Here is a 16482-nt window from a genome sequence, read left to right on the forward strand (position 1 = left end):
CTTGAGGCACCTTAGCAACTAACACATTTATTTGAGCATAAGGTTTTGTGAGCTACAGCTCACTTCATCGGATGCATTCGGTGGAAACTACAGTGGGGAGATTTATACACACACACACACACACACACACACACACAGGGAGAGAGAGAGAGAACATGAAACAATGGGTTATATCATACACACTATAAGGAGAGTGATCACTTAAGATGAGCTATTACCAGCAGGAGAGGGGGGAGAGGAGGAAAACCTTTTATGGTGATAATCAAGGTGGGCCATTTCCAGCAGTTAACAAGAACGTCTGAGGAACAGTGGGGGGTGGGGTGGGGGGGGAGAAATAACATGGGGAAATAGTTTTACTTTGTGTAATGACCCATCCACTCCCAGTCTCTATTCAAGCCTAAATTAATTGTATCCAGTTTGCAAATTAATTCCAATTTAGCAATCTCTCGTTGGAGTCTGTTTTTGAAGTTTTTTTGTTGAAGAAGGATAGCCATTCTCAGGTCTGTAATCGAGTGACTGGAGAGACTGAAGTGTTCTCTGACTGGTTTCTGAATGTTATAATTCTCGATGTCCGATTTGTGTCCATTTATTCTTTTACGTAGAGACTGTCCAGTTTGACCAATGTACATGGCAGAGGGGCATTGCTGGCACATGATGGCATATATCACATTGGTAGATGCGCAGGTGAATGAGCCTCTGATAGTGTGGCTGATGTGATTAGGCCCTATGATGGTGTCCCCTGAATAGATATGTGGACAGAGTTGGCAATGGGCTTTGTTGCAAGGATAAGTTCCTGGGTTAGTGGTTCTGTTGTGTGGTTGCTGGTGAGTATTTGCGTCAGGTTGGGGGGCTGTCTGTAAGCAAGGACTGGCCTGTCTCCCAAGATCTGGGAGAGTGATGGGTCATCCTTCAGGATAGGTTGTAGATCCTTGATGATGCGTTGGAGAGGTTTTAGTTGGGGGCTGAAGGTGATGGATAGTGGCGTTCTCTTATTTTCTTTGTTGGGCCTGTCCTGTAGTAGTTGACTTCTGGGTACTCTTCTGGCTCTATCAATCTGTTTCTTCACTTCAGCAGGTGAGTATTGTAGTTGTAAGAATGCATGATAGAGATCTTGTAGGTGTTTGTCTCTGTCCGAAGGGTTGGAGCAAATGTGGTTATATCGTAGAGCTTGGCTGTAGACAATGGATCGTGTGGTGTGATCTGGGTGAAAGCTGGAGGCATGTAGGTAGGAATAGTGGTCAGTAGGTTTCTGGTATAGGGTGGTGTTTATGTGACCATCGCTTATTAGCACCGTAGTGTCCAGGAAGTGGATCTCTTGTGTGGACTGGTCCAGGCTGGTGGTGGTGGTTGATGGTGGGATGGAAATTGTTGAAATCATGGTGGAATTCCTCAAGGGCTTCTTTTCCATGGGTCCAGATGATGAAGATGTCATCAATGTAGCGCAAGTAGAGTAGGGGCATTAGGGGACGAGAGCTGAGGAAGCGTTGTTCTAAGTCAGCCATAAAAATGTTGGCATACTGTGGGGCCATGCGGGTACCCATCGCAGTGCCACTGATTTGAAGGTATACATTGTCCCCAAATGTGAAATAGTTATGGGTGAGGACAAAGTCACAAAGTTCAGCCACCAGGTTATCGGGGATACTGTTCCTGACGGCTTGTAGTCCATCTTTGTGTGGAATGTTAGTGTAGAGGGCTTCTACATCCATAGTGGCTAGGATGGTGTTTTAAGGAAGATCACCGATGGATTGTAAACCCATTGTTTCATGTTCTCTCTCTCTCTCTCTCTCTGTGTGTATAAATCTCCCCACTGTATTTTCCACCGAATGCATCTGATGAAGTGAGCTGTAGCTCACGAAAGCTTATGCTCAAATAAATTTGTTAGTCTCTAAGGTTCCACAAGTACTCCTTTTTTTTTTTTTCCACTATAGCTTTGCCGCTGCAGTGTTTCAAGTGTAGATAAGCCCATAGCTTCTCATTTTACTATGACTTCAGTGAAGGGAGAAACAATGAAATGTACTTCCCAAAGGCACCAAACAAAAGGCTCTAATGTTTTACCATGATATTTAGAGCTGGGTGAATTAGTTCTGATTTAGAAAACAAGAAAGAGCTGACCCAAACTTCAAAAAGTTTGAATGCAGTACTTTTTTTTTTTTTTTTCCATTTTTTGTCAATCTCGGTGCTTCCCAATTTGGGCCAATACCGGAAATACAGAGGCTGTTCTTGTGTTATTTACAAGCTGACTGAAAAGAAGGAACATCAGAATTCTCATGAGGGAGAATGCAGACTTAAGAGGATCAGGTACAGTAGTTATCATGCCTTGCGTTAGTTATCTAAGCCAAACATGAACTCTGAGCCTTTTGAGATTGACATATCATTTTTCATAACTTTGAACTTCTATAGCACCTCGTCCATGGATCTCAAAGTTCTTCGCAATGAATTGAGACTCACAACACCTATCACGTAGTGAAGTACTATTATTCCCATTTTACAATAATGAAACTAAGGACTTGTCTACACTTACCGGGGGATCGATGTGCAGCGATCGATGCATCGGCAGTTGATTTGTGAGACATACAGTAGAAGCGCCTTCAGACTTTCTAGAATATGCTAACATCTTATTGTAGTAGTAGAAGAATCATTGCAAGCTCATAACAAGAATGTATGTCTAATAGATCAAACTCTGCAATCTCTGGGTGGAAAGTGAGTTACGCATAATATTATCCGTAGTATTATCTGTTTATAAACAGAAACTATTTATTTAATTTCAGAAATTGTGAGTCCAATTCAGATAGTTGCTTGAAAGCCTTTTGTTGTCTTTTGGGTCCCACTCATCTAAGCGCACATCATCCAAGAGCAACAAAGTCCATAGGGATAAGGTCTCTAGAGGAACTCATGAATCAGAAGTGAACCAAGATTCAGGCGCAACATTGCAGAAGATGGAGTGACTAGAGCCTTGAGAGACAAGGATCCTGGACTGACTTCAGGTTCCTAAATGACAATGAGGCTGACTTAGAAAGCCTGCAGATCAGAGGTCCGATCTTACCTAGGTATAGTACAGACAAGACATGAGAAAAAGAAGTAGGAGAGGCCTGTATCCTAAGAGGGGACACAAAGACTCCATGATCAGGAGCCTGTCACTTGGAGTAAAAGAACAAATAGTGCAGAAACAGCTGACATAGTCCTGACTTCCTAGCATCCAGGAATCCAACAACAGCCTACCTTAAATGAGACAGTGGTATTCACAAATGTGACCATCACCTATGCATCTAACACTAAAGCAGCCATTGTCAAGACATCAAATACTTGTGGCCATCTCCAAGAATGGACCACCTGACACAGAGAAGCCCTGCACAGGATCATCTATGCCAATGTCATGGAGTGCTCCACTTACCCCTGCATTGGCACCTCCTCCTGGTCGCGCTTTGGAATGACTGAGGTAGATGCCCCCTTCTGCAGTTTACACACCATCACTCTGTCTTTCTATCTCTGGTCTGCAGCTCCTCTCTTGCTCCAGGACCCTCAGCATCTCCTTCATGACTTAACCCTCTGGCTATGTCACTCAGCATTCCCCTGTCCAGGGTACAGTCCATCAGCAATCCTAGGTAGTCTTCCCATTCACTGCCTCAGGTCTATGCTTTGTCCTCAGTGGCCAGTAGGAGAGCCCAGACCCATCTTCTACTCCGGGTTCCAGTTCAGGAACCCTTAGCTCAGCAGTTCTGAGTTGCCTCTCCCTCTGCCCTCACTACTCCTTTCCTGGACTGCTTCCTACTCTCTGGTTCCCCTTCTCTCTCTGGGTCTACCAGCTCCAAGAACCTACCACCCTGTCCCCAGTGAGTGACTGCTGCCTGACTTCCTGCAGCCTTTACCAGCAGCCCCCAAACACTCCTCCATCTTCCCAGGAAGTGACTGCCCTTTCTCAGCAGCCACCCAGTCTATACCCGCTACCTGGCTTTGTAGACCCTATCTGTTCCTGCACAGGTGAGCTTCTCTCCAACCAGCTGCCTCTGGCCTAAAGCTCTCCTATTTGCAGCCTAATTAACTAATCGGGCCCACCCAACCCAACACAGCTCTTGCAGGGCTCACCCCATCATAGCCCAATACAAAGATTTTGGAGCATCCAATATTAAAGTAGTTGATGATAATGCTCCCAATGCCAAGGCATCAGAAGCTGATCCTGTATGGTGCCCCAAATGAGAAAGTCCTATTGTATTTAGTACTGATGAAAAATAAGATTTATAGAAATGTAATAGGGAACTAGAAAAATTATTCTAAGAACCTGTAGAATTTACGAGAGAATGATATCCTGCCTTTGAATTTTAAACATATCCTATAGAATTATAGCATTTCTGTATAGAATTCTGTAGAGTTCAAAGACTCTATAGAAAAGTCCTAGCTCTGAGCAAGCTAGGACTATAGATAGGAGACACAAATTTTTCAATGAGATACTGAATTACTGGGTAGGGCAAAAGACAATATTCTGAGAACAATCACATAACTCACCTGAAACTAAGAGTTCCTTAGCTAAAATGGTACAATCCCACTGACTGCATGTGTGCACCAGTTTAATAGAGAGAATCTGGCCCCACAAACTGTAACAGAACTGAACTTGCAATTTTATGCAGGATTTCATTTTTGAGCATAGCAGAACAGTGGCACTTTGACTGTTGCTGTTCCTGGCAAGTGACCAGGCCTGAAATATTCTCCTGAGGTTAAAATTGTTGTCCTGTACAACAAGTTTCTTAGACTGTAAAAGCAAAGTGGCCAGTTTAAATTTGATTTTGATTCCTCTTGATTTACTAAGATACTCTCAGGAACTATGCTCTGGGGTTTTTCATCATTGACAACTGATTAAAATATATTTCAATTTACGTCCTCCCTAAACAGAAGAGAAACAGGATTGTTTCTGAACCTGAGGCTTTTCATTTAGTCTATTTCTAAACAATGTTATTTATTTATATATAAAGGAAGTGCTAAAGACCATATAATTTCATACACAGAAGCCTGATCCAAAGCCCATTGATAGAAAAACTCCCATTGATTTCAGTGGGCTTTAGCTCAGGCCCAGGATCCGCTCTTTGCTCCTTCCCTTTGCTTTTATGTATATAAACATATCACCATGAATCAGCTATTCCTTTCTTGAATGCATAAAACATACATGGAATAACATTGTTTATTTACTGCATTATTTTCAAAACTCTCAATGATCTGAGCTAAAGAAACCTAAACACTTCACCATCTGGAAGCTTGACTGCTCTTGATATTTATGCTCCTCGGGACCAACTGGGGAACATCTTATTACTAGAATGGTGCTTATTTGTGCAGGGGACAGGGATTTTTTTTCCCATGGGCTGGCCCCAGTCTGTGGAACTGATTGTGACCAGGTGCCTGGAATGGACCACACTGAGAATGCCACACTCATGGCAGACTGCAAGAATCATGGCAGACAATCCCCAAAAACTGGTGGTTTATTCTATTAGATTCACCAAGCCGATAACAACAGAGCTTCTGCAGTACCACATTGGTTAAACAGAAGCCAAATACAGTCCCCCTTAGGCATTCCAGTCCTTGGCTCCCATCCAGACAAACAGGTCTAATATAGTGAGAGGTTACTGAAACCCAGTTAACCATCTGAGAGATTCTACTAATCCCAAAGGATGAGGCACACCTACTCGCAGGTCACATCTTACTCAAATATCATGCTGTCAACCAATACTTAGTAAATTAAAGATTTATTAAGAAAAGAGAGGTATAAATGCTTAATAGATCATATACATGCAAATGTTTGAAAAGTCCTTATATCAGGTTTGTAGCAGTGATGAAATAGACTGCTGGCTTGTAAAAGTCTCTCTGGTAACTTCTAAAAGGAGTGTCTTGAACTATAGACTGAGGATCTTTCAATCTTTTGGTTGTAAATCCACAGTCCAGAGAACTGGAACAGGCAAGGGACAAAATGGAAATGCCTCAACTATCTTTTATATCCTTTGCCATGTGCATGGAAGTTTACTGTCCCAAACAAAGTCTTCAGCCCGAGTATGGAAAGTTGGCATCCAGGGTCACATGTCCTTACTTGTGCTTCACTGACTCACAGGAGCAGCTACTGCCCATATTCTTTCTGAGGTGTCCACAAGAAAAGCTTACTGGGAGGGATGAGTTTCAATGGCCCATTGTGAGCTGAGTGTCCTTAATGGACCATCAACACACAGCTGTCTAGCCTTTATGTAAATCTCTCAGGGGGGTGTCACCCAGGCACGTCTGACATACAGATACATAGCCAATATTCATAACTTCAGATACAAAGATGATAAATGGATTTAACAGGATAATCATATATGACAGATTGTAACTTTTCCATTGACATCTTGTATGATACTTTGTATTTTTTCCATGGGTGTTCTAGCCTATGCAATTGCAACAAATTTTATACAAATGGTCATTTTCAATCATACAGCATTACACTCATTACTGTGGGAGCTCAAAAAACCTACAAACATGCAACATTCTGATCCAGATGCAACATGCATTTCTTTGATCTTGCCCTCACAAATAACACATAGTACTAACTTACTTGAAAAGAGAGAGCGCGCCACGCATGCAATTTTTCTGACTGGAGTGAAGAATGAAGAGGAAACCCTGCATGACAGACATTAGTTTCCTTGTTTTATTTTCTAACTCTGGAAATCTTTCAAATATTACGGTGATGAGTGCAGTATAAAGAACCTTAAGAGAATAGAATTAGACAAATGTCATAGGCTATTTGACTGTGCTATACACTCCTCAGGCTGGATTATTAATTTGTCAACCATATTAGATGCATAAAGTAATTGCCACTGGTGAGAACTACAATAAGGTAGGATCTTCCTTTTATGGTGCATTTATGTGAGTGAAAAATTGAGAAACCTAAGTAATATTGTCATGGACATTTTTTTATTTTTAGGGCTATTTTTTTATGAGTAATTAGTTTTAAAACAGCTGGTGTTGTTTTTTTGTTAAATTATAATCTATTAGTTAGCTAGTTGCTAGCTATCTGGCAAAAGATTTCACAGAATCCTAGAAATTAAAGATGAGATTCATCTATTACAGGCCCAGCCCTTTATTGTGTGAGTGTCCTTCCTCAATGAAAAGAAAAGGAGTACTTGTGGCACCTTAGAGACTAACAAATTTATTAGAGCATAAGCTTTCGTGAGCTACAGCTCACTTCATCGGATGCATTTGGTAGAAAAAACAGAGGGGAGATTTATATACACACACACAGAACATGAAACAATGGGTTTATCGTACACATTGTAAGGAGAGTGATCACTTAAGATAAGCCATCACCAGCAGCAGGGGGGGGAAAGGAGGAAAACCTTTCATGGTGACAAGCAAGGTAGGCTAATTCCAGCAGTTAACAAGAATATCTGAAAGAAAAGGAGTACTTGTGGCACCTTAAAGACTAACAAATTTATTAGAGCATAAGCTTTCGTGAGCTACAGCTCACTTCATTGGATGTGGACAGAGTTGGCAACGGGCTTTGTTGCAACATATCTATTCAGGGGACACCATCATAGGGCCTAATCACATCAGCCACACTATCAGAGGCTCGTTCACCTGCGCATCTACCAATGTGATATATGCCATCATGTGCCAGCAATGCCCCTCTGCCATGTACATTGGCCAAACTGGACCGTCTCTACGTAAAAGAATGAATGGACACAAATCAGACGTCAATTATAATAACATTCAAAAACCAGTCAGAGAACACTTCAGTCTCTCCGGTCACTCCATTACAGACCTGAAAGTGGCTATCCTTCAACAAAAAAGCTTCAAAAACAGACTCCAACGAGAGACTGCTGAATTGGAATTAATTTGCAAACTGGATACAATTAACTTAGGCTTGAATAGAGACTGGGAATGGATGAGTCATTACACAAAGTAAAACTATTTCCCCATGGTATTTCTCCCCCCACCCCAACCCCCACTGTTCCTCAGATATTCTTGTTAACTGCTGGAATTAGCCTACCTTGCTTGTCACCATGAAAGGTTTTCCTCCTTTCCCCCCCCTGCTGCTGGTGATGGCTTATTTTAAGTGATCACTCTCCTTACAGTGTGTATGATAAACCCATTGTTTCATGTTCTCTGTGTGTGTATATAAATCTCCCCTCTGTTTTTTCTACCAAATGCATCCGATGAAGTGAGCTGTAGCTCACGAAAGCTTATGCTCTAATAAATTTGTTAGTCTCTAAGGTGCCACAAGTACTCCTTTTCTTTTTGCGAATACAGACTAACACGGCTGCTACTCTGAAACCTTCCTCAATGAAGTTAGTGAGACTATTACCCTGAGTAAGGATTGGCTCCCGTGACTTGGCCTGGGATAATTTAGTCCATCTCTCTACTAATACAGAATTATTTCCTACTATATACTAATATTCACCTAAATTTTCAGAAGGTTAATTTCATATTTCTTCTAGTGATATGCTTTTACTGCCTTGAATGATTACTCTTCATGTTTGGAGTGTATGGTATGTCTAAAATGAACCCAATGAGTCTTGGCTTATACATGTCTGTATTTTCAGACCATAGCCTACTACTAGACACCAGGCATCCATAACCGCCATTATACCTTTAAGATGGCTATCAAATCTACTTTTAGACATCACTTCACCATGCTATTCATATTTTCCCTTTTAGTCATTCCTTCCCGATCACTCTTCATTTTCTCTGAATTTCCCCATATTTGTCTATATTTTTCTGGGATTACAGTGCCTAGAAATAAATGTAAAATGAATGTATAGACGGGGAGCTTTGTCAATTTTTATTTCTTTTAGTGTAAAAAGATTGTCTCTTGCTAAATAAAATTTAGCTTGCCCTCTATTTGAAATCTGCTCTGATAACTGGAATATTTAAGGCCAAGTTCTCTTCTCACATCTATAGTGCAAGGCACGTATTGTTATACTGCTCAGATCCCCAGTTGACCTACTACTGCTATCAACAGGAGTTCCATGTGCAGTTCAAAGTCACAGTGTGGTCTTCAGACGCTTTTTTAACATGTTTTAACATAACCCAACATTTTTAACAAATAGCTTAAGCTAATTACATTATTTGTATAATGGTAGCACCTAGAAGCTCCAAATAGAATTCAAGGCTGTATTGCACTGGGCCCTGTACACAAAGTGCTGACAATTTATGCATATGAGGAGATGGGGAGAAAACAGATACATGAAGAGAGGATAAATACATGAAGCAATAGTATGCTACTATATGAAATGAGGGTCTCTGTAGAGCCAGTTCAGCACCTGAATCTACAGTCTGCTGGCAAGTGATGCTCATGGAAAGTAATTGTAGTCCTGCCTTTGTAAAGACTTCAGGATTGAGGTTTAGCAAGTCTAAATTACTGTTCTATCTGGTTTTCAAGCTTCATAGGAGTACTTGGGCTTTATACATATTTTTCAGCTAAACAAGAGATCTAAATGCAAATTCATCATTCAGGGACACCATATGAATATATGCCACTTTCTGGAGCAGCAGCTCTCGCTCTTACCAGACTACTGTTCCCTTTTCAGTAGTCTGATTTGTCTTGCGTACCCCAAGTTTCACCTCACGTTAAAACTATTTGCTTACAAATTCAGACATAAAAATGCAAAAGTGTCACAGCACACTATTACTGAAAAATTGCCTACTTTCTCATTTTTACCATACAATTATAAAATAAATCAATTGGAATATAAATATTGTACTCATATTTCAGTGTATAGTGTAGTATAAATAAGTCATTGCAAGAAATTTTAGTTTGTACTGACTTCTCTAGTGCTTTTTATGTAGCCTGTTCTAAAACTAGGCAAATATCTAGATGAGTTTATGTACCCCCTGGAAGACCTCCCCATACCCACAGTATGCATACCCCGGATTGAGAACCACTGCTCTGGAGGACATGAGTACTGAAATAAATGACTACATTAGTCTAGAAATGCAGGCTTTTAACATGACAAAAATATTGATAATATTTCTCATTTTCACTAACTTTCAGATCACTGTGAGAAAAAAACTGAATGGTAATAACTGATACTAAATCTGAGACAAGGTTGAAGCATTTTGTGACATGAAACGGAGAGACTAACATGTTATGTCCTGGCTTTTGGCATGCTGGAATCTAATTGTCATGCTACAGCTTAAAAGCCAGCATATTTTTATGGCTGGTTTTGATATGAGGTAGTTTAAGACCGTACTGTCAAACATCCATTACCAGAAATGAATGCTTCCTTTCATTCATTATTTTATTTCACTTCGATCACTCTATGTCACATCATTTCAACTGAGCTTCAGGTGTGTAGCTGTTTAAGTAAAAACAATGGATTCAGTAATACTTCAGATTCAATTCAGTTGTACCGTATAAAGAAAATGCAAGAGACATTCAGTCAGATAAATTCTTAGTCTTCATTTTAAGGAAAACACTTTTTCTTCCATTCTAAAACCTGAGGATTTTTTTTAAACTGTTTTATAAATTTTTAAGTTCAAATGTGAAGGGGAAAGTTTGAGAGGGATGTTTGTCAATGGAATAACCCGTTTTCATGAGCGTTGACTTAAAAATACTCAGTAAGACATAAGGGTTGACTTTCTAATAGCTTTTTGAGGTACCCAAAAGGTATTACTTTTGCTTATGTAAGCTGTACCAGAGCATGATCTACTCCAGGGCGGGCAAACTTTTTGGTCTGAGGGCCACATCGTGATTCTGAAATTGTATGAAGGACCAGTTGGGAGGCTGTGCCTCCCCAAACAGCCAGGTATGACCCAGCCCCCGACCCCATCCAGCCCTCAGCCCCGACAGCCCCCCTCCGAGACCCCTGCCACATGCACCCCCCTTCTGTTCCCTGACCGCCTCCGGATCCCCCGCCCCAACTGACCCCATCGCCCCATCCAACTCCCCCGCTCTCCTTCCTAACTGCCCCTCTGGGACCCCTGCCCCATCCAACCACCCCTTCTCCTTGACCGCCCCTCAACTCCCTACCCCTAACTGCCCCCTACCGCCCCATCCAACCCCCCTCCTTCTTGACGGCCCCTCCCCAGGACCCCTGCCCCATCCAACCACCCCTTCTCCCTGTCCCTGGAACCCCTGCCCATCCCATCCAACCCCCCTCCCCCGCTCCTTCCTGACTCCCCGCTCCCATTCAACCACCCTGTTCCCCACCTTCTGACTTCCCTGACTACCACCCCCAAACTCTTCTTCCCTCTATGCAACCACCCTGCTCCCTGACCACACTGCCTAGAGCACTGGTGGCTGGCAGCACGGCTGCACCCGGACAGGCAGCCGCGCAGCACAGAGCACTGGGTCAGGCCAGGCTCTGCAGCTGCACTGCCCCAGGAGCTCGCTGCTCTGCCACCCAGAGCATTGCTGGGGAGGAGCTGGGGGCAAGCCTCCTGGGCCAGGAGCTCAGGGGCCAGGCAGGATGGTCCCATGGGCCGTAGTTTGCCCACCTCTCATCTGCTAAGTCTGAAATAAAAGGGACACTTCTAAGACCCAGAGCCTATTTAAGTCAATGGAAACGCTCCCAGTGAAGTCAGTGTGAGAGATGGATGAGACGGAAGTGTGTGGGAAGAGAGCAGCTTGTGGATAGAATTTGGGGGATATGGAAGAGAGAATGAGGGATTTGTAGGCAACAATGGGTGGCTGGAGAGAGGAATGAGAGGCTCTGACATTCAGGGAAGGTGAAGGTTCAGGGAAGGGGGGCAAGAGGATGCGGGGCTTGAAGGAGAGTGGGAAAACAGGATGTAAGCAGCATCCTCAGGAGAGGATGGGGGCAAGAGTAGAAGGATCAGGGCAAGTGTTGGGAGTGGGTAGCAAGAAGCCATGGGACGGGGGAGGGTACAGAGCAGGCAGCAGGAGGCCGAGTGCCTTGGATGAAGGTGGAGCTTCAGGGGTGTAAGGCAAGAGCCATGGAGCTCTGGAAAGGAGTGGGCAGTAGAAAACTATGGGGTCTGGGGAAGGCTGGGAGTTCAGGAGCAGGGCAAGAGGTGGTTCTGAGTTTCAGAATGAGTGTGGTAGCAACCCTCACTCTTTGTTTTTTTTTTATATGGCGATAATTCCTAAAAGACCACTCAGACAGAGCATGGATTTAAGTTGTGGTGTATATTTATTAACATAGCTTTTCCTGAGAAAGGTGAAAAATCAGTATTGTTGGAAAACTGCCAACATTACGTGGGAAAAAGATCAACATCTGGAAAATTCATCTCTGACTGCAGCATAGCAGCTGGTTTTCTTCCAAAGAGAAGTCTATCTTAATTCAAAATATTTTTTGTTTGGTTACAAGTTGTTTAGTAACCCATTTTCTTTTACTACAAACACCAGTTTTGTTGTATAACTGGTGGCATGTCTGTTTAGTGATTCCATCCAAGTTTTGTTCCTACAGCGCTGAAAATAAAAAAAAAAATCAAAATATACAGCAGACATGTGTTCCCTGATAGACAAAGTATGAATTTGTTGGTTATATTATTGGAGAGGAAGCTAAGTTTTGCTTGGTTTACTAATCAATGTTTATAGTAAGTAAATATTGTTAAGTGGGTCAATTGTTAGAAAGGAGTATTTTTTAAGTGTTTTGGAGGATCCGGATGAGGTTAGTAGTATTCCATGGAAGCGGTTTTTTTGGGGGGGTGGGGGGGAGAGGGGTGTAGCTTCTTTGGTTAGATATCTAACACAAATTACATCAAGAGCACATCAGAGGACTTGTTCTGTTATCCTTATACCATAGTGGACCATGAGGAAGATGGATTTTTTTTTTAATCTTCATTACTATCCAGTCCTTGATTAAGTTCTTTGCTGGGTTTTGAAGGCAGAGATTACAGCTTTATTTTTGGAGATTGTGTTATTAGTGCAGGCATATATTAGAAAATTATTGTATCTATGTAATGTAGAGTCCCAAGCTATACAAGGGTGAATAGAATGCAAAGTATATATATATAGGTTAAAGTCCCAATTCAACAATGCACTTACACATTTGCTTAACTTTAAGCAAATGAGCCTTACCAAAGTCAGTGGTATTACTAACATGCTTAAGTGTTCTGCTGACTTAGGAGTTAAGAAATTTTGATCAACCAGTTTTACCCACAGTATGTTCTCCATGAGTCTGTTGGAAACTTAGGTTGCCAACTATGGTATTGTACATACTGAACAGCTCTAAGTTTAAATTTTATTAACCAAAACAAATCTGAAACAAGATATATATAACTAAATAGATGACATTTTTCAATGGAGTATTTGGCTTAGGTTGTGTAGTCTTGTTTTTTTCTCCTCAACATGGTCTCTTTTCCCCCCAGAAAAATCTGTATTGTGAATTAATTCTCCTCCCTCTAGACAATGAGTAGATGAATGAGAGGATATCTGATTGAGAGTCTGGAGGGGGGTTTTATCCACTCTGGCTATCCAGAACCTCACAATAAGCAACTAAAGCTATAGGACTTGGAGACCAATGTCTTGATGGCTAGCTGTGCCCATTCTTCTTCTTCATCAAACAAATCCCACTGAAGGTGAAAGTAGAGAATGGAGACATCTGGGGGACAGGCAGCTTCTCTGGCATTGAACTTCTCTGGTAGATGCCAACAGAAGCAGAAATCAGGATATCAATATCTTCCTCAGCTGCATTGTCATGTCATTTTAATCGCAGCCTTTCCTTTTGTGTTTCTTCCCTACTATTTCTTGTGGGTACATGTTTAGCTCCTGATTCTCTCTCACCCACTCTTCCTGTTCATTTTTCTTTTTGCATTCTCTCCAGGTGCAGCATTTTCAGATCTTATGCTGCTTCCTTCCTCCTTGCCAGGGACAAGAGCCTCTTTTTGAGGACTCTGACATTTGTGGGGTTGGTTTTGCCCACTGGCATCAGTATTTCCCAGACATGAGTTGACTACTGATGCATCTCTCTCCCTGTTCCCCAGTGCTTATGTACTCGTAGCCTATATTCTTCAGCCATTTGGTGGACCAGCATCCTGATTTGACAGTTTAAGGACAAAGGAAAACCCAGCTACATCTTGCTGCTCTCCAGAAACAATACCACTATGGCTGTATCTATAAGCCGTAATGGAATCCCAGTTTCTTCTGAAGAAGCAACCCCCAGTCAGGGTACACTTTCTGGACTTCAGATGCTTGAAGCAAACTACTGGATATCTCCGCTGAGCACATTCATCTATCACTATTACATCAAAGTGATTTTCAGGCAGTAACATCAGTGGGCCATCAGAGGAAGCTCCAGTATGTATTGTGAGAACAACATTAGCTGAGCGGAGAGCAATATGAGAAGATACTCCTCCCCCAGCCTACCTCCTGAAGGTTATTCCAGGAGAAGGGATGCTCTAGACCTTTACCTGTGAAATGCCGATATTCATACTTAACGCTCACCTGAGTATTGTGAGAGCACAGAGCACTGAAAGATGCTATATGCACGAGTGCAAATTGATCAAAATTCCAAATAACAAAACTACCATAATAAATGGCAATAACCGACATGTTTGTTGGCAGTATTAGCAAAGAGTATCTAAAACACTCACCCCATAAATGGTTGGAATACAATTGGACTAATACCCCCTTACATAAACCAATCTAAAATAGAAATAATTACTCTAAAATCAGTGGAGCTGTACCATTCTTGGACTAGATGATCTCCTGAGGTCCCTTCCAACCCTGATATTCTATGATTCTATGATTCTACACCTATTGCAAGAAGACAATCAGACCCAGTGGTGGGGATAGCATAGATGGTTATTGCTGGAGCTGTACCTACTCTGCACATAAATTTGAGGCCTTCCATTGTCATCGGTCAACACTTTCATAGCACTAAAATAACTTTAATTTTATTATATAAGGCAAGGGTTCCTTAAGTAGTATTCGTTTCTTACCCTGAGATAGTAATCACTTTTACTCTCAACACAAACCGACTAATTTCCTATGGATTCTCCAACTTAAAAAAACCCAACATTGAAAACTTCATAGCAAAATTGAACTTTCGTATCCAAGCAATTACCACATTTGCACATGAATTACCATGCTGCTTCTGTTCTGCTCATTTTAGAATCTTAATAGAAAAGTTTCATGTTTTTGATTTCTCAGAGGTAAGTGTCATACTGAATGTTACCCAATAGATTTGGCTCACAATACAACTTAGCTTTTTTAGTAATTTAAGCAAGTGATTTCCATTATATAAAATCAGTATTGTCATATCATCTGTAAAAGTAAATTAGTCTTAAATTGGTATCCTTTCCAATTATGCAGATGACGACAAATATACTCAAATGAATCTTGGAGCAAGTGCAAGTAATAAGGCAAATCTCAAAAGATTTGAAGTTTAGTTTTGTTTAGGAAAGCATCCTCCAAAATGTGGATCTTTATTAGAACTATTAGAACCTCCTGCACTTGCAAATCTGTATACGCGGGAAATCTTCTGAGAGCAGGCTCCCGATTGCCATTACGTTTTGCTTTTGGTCAGGCCCAACACACCATCAGGGTAGCCTCTTTAATTGGTTTGGTATTTCAGCACATGAACTTCTAGTTTCTGATATAACCAGGAAATACAATTAATAATTAAGACTCATATTACCTTTTATTATATCCATTGTACTCATGAGGGAATTAAAGCATAGTAAAATTAAGTGACTTTGGTTAAGGTTACAGAGGAAGTCTGTACTAGAGCTAGTAAAAAAATGCAAGCCTAATATTTGACTTTAAGAGCTCGGGCTTTAAAAACATCAATTATGTGAGAATTGAGATAATATCACATAATGGTAACATTGGGGTTAGATGCCCAACTGTATTTGTGCCTTTGAAATTCTCTCCCCCTTTGACCCTGGTTGTCCCTTTCATGGTAAATTAATGGAATTGTTAAAAGGACCAAAACAACCTATATATACATACAATCATTATTATAGAATCAAGTTAGTTAAAATGCAAGTAAATGGGTCATATTCACCCCTCATGTAACTCCAATGAAGCTCTCTATTTCCACCACAAAACCTTTTGCCCAGATGCTGACTATTTTGTTAAGCCCTAGAATAAATTGCCTAGACAGATCGTGTAATCTCCATCACTGGTGATTTTTAAGAGCAGGTTAGGCAAACGCCTGTCAGGAATGGTCTCATAATACTTAGTCCTGCCACGAGTGCTGGAGACTGGACTAGATGAACTCTTGAGGTCCAGTTCTATTATTCTACTTCCCACTTTGATTGCTACATTTTTCTCTTTGGCCTCCCACAATTTTTCCCCATGAAAGATCCAAAATAGTGCCAGAAAAAGAAAAAGCATTTGCTTTAGCCTGATCATATACAGCCCTGCTCCAAATCCCTGGCTGGGCTCCCATGCCCCTCTAAATTAAATTTAAGCTCTTTGCCCACATTCAGAACTCAGAACCACCTAGGTCTGTTTTAGAGTAGAGCCGTGTTAGTCTGTATCCGCAAAAAGAACAGGGGTACTTGTGGCACCTTAGAGACTAAATATTTATTAGAGCATAAGCGTTCGTGGGCTGCAGCCCA

At 41.5% G+C, this 16482-nt stretch overlaps 1 long non-coding RNA gene across 1 annotated transcript; it reads right to left on the minus strand.

Annotated features, from left to right (window-relative positions):
- Positions 1-8212: 8212 nt before the first annotated feature.
- LOC122458157 lies at positions 8213-16482 on the minus strand. The gene is made up of 3 exons (XR_006278039.1): positions 16072-16482; positions 11012-11021; positions 8213-8238 (listed from the first exon to the last, which is right to left on the minus strand). It is a non-coding gene; the product is annotated as an uncharacterized LOC122458157 (long non-coding RNA).

Source organism: Dermochelys coriacea, chromosome 11 (genome assembly GCF_009764565.3).
Source record: "Dermochelys coriacea isolate rDerCor1 chromosome 11, rDerCor1.pri.v4, whole genome shotgun sequence".
NCBI classification, from domain to species: Eukaryota; Metazoa; Chordata; order Testudines; family Dermochelyidae; genus Dermochelys; species Dermochelys coriacea.